Source organism: Gavia stellata, chromosome 13, assembly GCF_030936135.1.
Source record: "Gavia stellata isolate bGavSte3 chromosome 13, bGavSte3.hap2, whole genome shotgun sequence".
NCBI lineage: Eukaryota > Metazoa > Chordata > Aves > Gaviiformes > Gaviidae > Gavia > Gavia stellata.
In genome coordinates, this window is record NC_082606.1 from 24,192,181 (window position 1) to 24,197,240 (window position 5,060).

A 5,060-nucleotide genomic window follows, 5' to 3' on the forward strand; every position below is an offset into this window, starting at 1 on the left:
AGGTTTGTGTCGTGGTTGGGTTGGAGGAGCCCCGCGGAGAGGGAGCAGTTAATTGTGCTGCCAGGAGTTCTGGCTTGGTCCAGGGAGGAGTTTGGCGTTCTTGAGCCACGCTGTCCTCTAGCAGGGGAAGAGCGAATTTTGGGAACGGGGGTGTGTGTGATGAAGAATTGGTCCTTTTTACTCCACGTGTACGGTTTTCTTCAACCTTGTAAAAACGAAGTGTTTTTCACTTTTCAAAATACGTGATGTCTCTAAGAAAGAACAGAGCTGTTGGCCACCAGAGTCGCACAAGTTAACACCGGTTGCTCAGATGTAGATTGGGGAAAAACTGAGAGAGTAAATAGATTTTTCATGTTGCTTTTGAGTAGTGCCTTTTCTTTCTCCCTTTAATCTCAAGTCAGCAGGAAGCCCATTTTCCAGTAAATATGTTTAACCCAGTTAGGGGTGTGTTTGCAGGGTTATGTGAGGGTGGAGCTGTTACTCTTCATGGACTTCATGGAAAAGAATGAACTAATCAGAAATCATTCTAGAAAAAAAGGGAGTAACTGAAACAAGGTGGGTTTCCCGGTACAGTCAAAATAAAGTATCCTCTACCCCTTTTATCAGCTGATGCTTTTTTCCCCTTTTTTTTTTTTTTTTCCTTTTTTCTTCCAGTTTCAAGAATTGTGTTAAAATTCAGCTCACATGGCTTCTAGAAGGGCAGTGTGCCCAGCTGGCTAAAGCGATTGCTGATAAGTAAATCTAGTCGGAATTCTGTTTTAAATACTGGCTTCTTCACGCCACTGGGGCTAGTTGGGCTTTGGCGAGATGTAGGTGCTCATCTTTACCTCACCCACGGATTTTCTTACCAGTGACAACACTGAGCGCTTAGCAATGCGGAATTGTGCGGTGACATGAAGCTCTTAAAAGTGTATGCGGAAACTGGATGAGAAGATTTGAAGAGGTTTGTTGGTCCTATTAGCTGCTTTTCTCAAGACACGACTCCTTACGTGCATTGCCATGTAGATTAAGTTAGTTATGAGCCTTAAAACAAGAATTCAATGAGCTGCACGCAGCTTTAGCTATCTGGATATCTTGTTTAGAAAGATCTGGGCTGGGCTGACATCTAAAGATGCTTTGTTTGATTTTTCTTGTAAACCAGTTCCACCAAATGTGAGAGCCAGCTTGATTTTAAAGTCTAGCTGGTGGTTTCAGGGAAGCAGATGTTTAAGTAGCACGCTTGCTCTGAAATGTGTCAACGTTTTGTATGCTGCTATTTCCATGGAAACAGGTATTGGCTCAGCAGAAATGGCATAGGGATTTCAAAATTACATTTTAAAAAACAAAATCAAGATAGGTTAGTCATTCTTATTTTTACTCACAAACACTGACAGTGGCGCTGAACAGAACCTGTCTTTTGAATGTATTAGGTATAGTCATGCGAATCGGCAGATCAGTGATTAATATTTTAAATTAACGCTTTTACAAAGTGAGCTAGTGTTTGATAGAACTTTATTAGAAAAACATGCAATTTTTTGCATTTTGTTCAGCACATGCTCTTCTGCGTACTTGAAGGCGATCACAGTTTTATCACTTCGTTAGGCCTCCACCTTCCTCAGAAGAGGTGAAACGTGTATTGGATGAGAACTACAGATTTCAGCTAGCTGGCAAACGACACGTTTTTTAAAAAAATAGAAAGTGGCTCATTAAACACAGACGTTGTAATTTGTGAGTTTGTAATCTTTAGCAGCATGTAAAAATGAAGCAAGCCCCATTTTTGGGGGGCTACTTTGCCCTTGGGGACGTTTGCTTTAGGAATAGCCTACTTACAGCCAAAGTAGTTACCCTAGTTCAGCGTTGCTACAGCGTTAAAAAATGGGATTAAATTTGCTTCCCAGGATATTGTACAAGGAACAAATCTCCCATGAAGTTGAGGACAAGGAGCTCGAGGAATTCCTGGAAAATGAAGACACCTCCATTTGTTATCTTGCCTCTTCAGCTGCGTTATTCAGATATTTGAATTTATTTTCCGGCTCAAGCAGAGGTTAGATGCCAATGTGAATCAAACATGCCAAGTCCTCCAGAGCAGCGGTTCCCCACTGGTGAGGAGCTGTGGGAAGAGAGGCACAGAGCCGGAGAGGAAGGTGCTGCAGGTCTGCAGCGATGGAGGAGGCCCGGCTCCAGGAAGAGGGAGGAGAAGGCACCACCACCACCAGAGAGCTGCTGCGTTCTGCGGCAAGGCAGGGCTGCGAGGGACGAGCCGGGTGTGAACCCGGTCCAGAAGAGACTGCTGGCACTGTGTGAGGAGGAGGAGGAGGAGGGCAGTGAGGCAGAACTGCAGTCCTGAAGGAGAAATGGGAGGGAGAAGGTGGCACAGGGCTGACCGGTGGGATGGAGGAAGCAGCAGGAGCCACACATGCATGCAGAGGGGAGATGGCTCAGGAAACAGCTGAAACGAAGCCACCTACAAACAAACAAAAAAAAGCGAGGAACATGCTCTAAAAACAGTGGCAGTTTCCCAAAAGAACACAGACTTTTTTTTATTTTTACTAAAGTGGAATTTGTTTGACAGAACAATTCCCCTTAGAAATAAAATTCTTGAAACATTGGGTCACTAAATAATGAAGGGTAAAGTGCTTAGTGACCTAAATTAGATTCCTTAAAAGGATACCCGCTAAGATCAAACCATGTTTCTATATGGGCTATACTTAAGCCAAATATTTTCCCAAAATACAGAGGCAAAACAAGCCTACAGTGCATGCGTACAGTTTGCTCTCCGAGTTTCCCAGCGCTCTGCAAATAGCAAAAGGGAGCTGGGAGCATTTGCCTGTCGTCAAAACTGTGGTGCGTGCTGCGGGCGCGTCGGCAGCGGTGCTGCTCACTGTGCCGAGGAGACACCCGCCAAACCAGAGCTGACATTTTCTTCCAAGGCAGACACTCGTGTCTCTCCCTCGTAACTCTGGATTTCCCCCTTCCTCGGCTGATTGTGAAATAAGCCGTAAAGCTGTGAGCATCCATTTCTCAAGGAATAGAACAGAAGAACACAGGAAGTAAGTGTGCTGGTTGAGACCAAACATCCATCCGGGCTGATATCTTGCCATTTTACCATCTTCTTCAAACAGTATGAAAACCTGACTGTTTCTCATCTTGCCTAACCAATTTTAACCTGTAAGTAGGGTGGGTGCAGACTTGGGGCCATTTCCCGAGTACTTCGTTACGGTTCGGTCACCGCAGTGGTCACTTGCCAGGTCATTTACCGACAGACCGCTAATGCTGCCTCATAAACTAACTCAGCCTGGTTCAAACCGCGCGCGGACGACGGCAAGGCGGGTGCGTATCACGAGCTTTCTGTGGTCCCTCCCATACCAGTTCGTGGCAGACATGAGGTAACCAATATGGCAAGGAAAGGGCGATGGTTTAGCAAGGCATTGAAAGCTGCTAGGATGACTATTGTTTTAATTTTTACTGTCTTTAGACCTAAAGAATCTTCACATGGGACTGTTCTACATAGAAGGTAAGAGATAGCCTGTGGCATACAAGGAAACAAGAAAAGTTACATGTAATAAGAACTTGATTGTGCATATAATAGTTACAGCAAGAATGTAACTATAAAATTCATCTCTTTCCCAACATCAGTTGTCTAGAAATGCCCGGTAACACCATTCTCTATCACGTACAGAAGCAACCAGGTTACAGGGAAGATCAGAATGAACAGAAACACATTAAGGAATCCTTCACATCACTGACCACCTCACTCAAGATGGTAAACATACCAGAATGGTCCCAGAGCACCAACAGAGCATTCTGCTTTTGATACAAATGGGATTTTTTTTTTGTCTGTTGTTTTCAAAAGCACCACGCTTGTACAGATTCAAAGAAATAACATAAAGCAGTTTAATATTCTAGAAGACAAGAAGCTAAAATAAAATTTGATTATGTATCTCCCCGTGACGTTACTGGGAGAGAACAGTAACGCCAGGCCGAGTCAGGGTACGGTCACAAGAGCGACTGAAAACTGCGCCGGGTGTGACCCCAGCACCTGCCTCGTGGCGCGTGTTCCTCTCTGCGAGCCAGGTTAACTGATTTCATACCAACAGAACGTTACGGACCTCTGTGCAGGAGTGGATGTATAGGCGTTTATCAAGGGGCAGCTCATGTGGTGTGAGCTTCACCTCGCACACCACCTCAGTGAGGCGTGTGTTTAACCGAAAGTCTCTCGGGCTTCAAGGGGGGAAAGCAGTGGGGCTAGCACATGTGCCACAGAGGGGACTGCCCCAGGCAGCTTTTATACGGTGCCAGAGCTTGTACAGTGACATACTTAAGGAAACCTTTTGCAGTACTGCCAAGTTATTCCTCCGTACCCGTAAAAGCAGCTCAGAATTTGTTTTTGTTGCCTGTGTTTCCATGCGCGTTCCCGCTGAGTGCGCAGGTGCTGGAATTGAAGCAGACTTTTGGCTCGGGAAGACCCGGGGGCACGTGCTGGCGCTGCCCTGCACGGGACAAAAACAAGCTGTAAGGCACAGGGTGAGCTCCTCATGGCCATCACCGCCCCCAGAGTCGGCCTTTACAAAACAGCCGTAACCACTGCTGCCGTGTCAGAATACCTCAACTGCTATGAAGCCCTAAGTTAATCCAATTTTAAAAAGTAAAAAAAAAAAAAAAGCCAGAAGCCTCACATACTTTAAACAACTTAATTTATTAGAACCCATAAATGTTGCTTTCATTAGAAGAATCAAGTTAACACCTAATTCAGGGTGAAATTACATTTTAAGACAAAAAATAGTAATGCTTAAATACAGTATTTACTGCAGACTGCTATTCTTGGAGTCCTGGTAGAAGTTTATACTTATTGTGTGGTATTAGTAGGGTAGCTACTGATTCTGAGCAGGTTCAGCATTTTGTTTTCAAATTAAGGTACCCCACACCATGCAAAGGGCTGTTCCCCCATCTGCTTCCTAGAAGTATGGAATGAAGCGCCCAAGCCTTCAACAAAAAAACCCTTGAGATGCATCGCCAGAATATGAAATTTTTATTTCTGGTATTTTTAAGACTGATTGGTAGAAGATCCCTGTAGGAAAAAA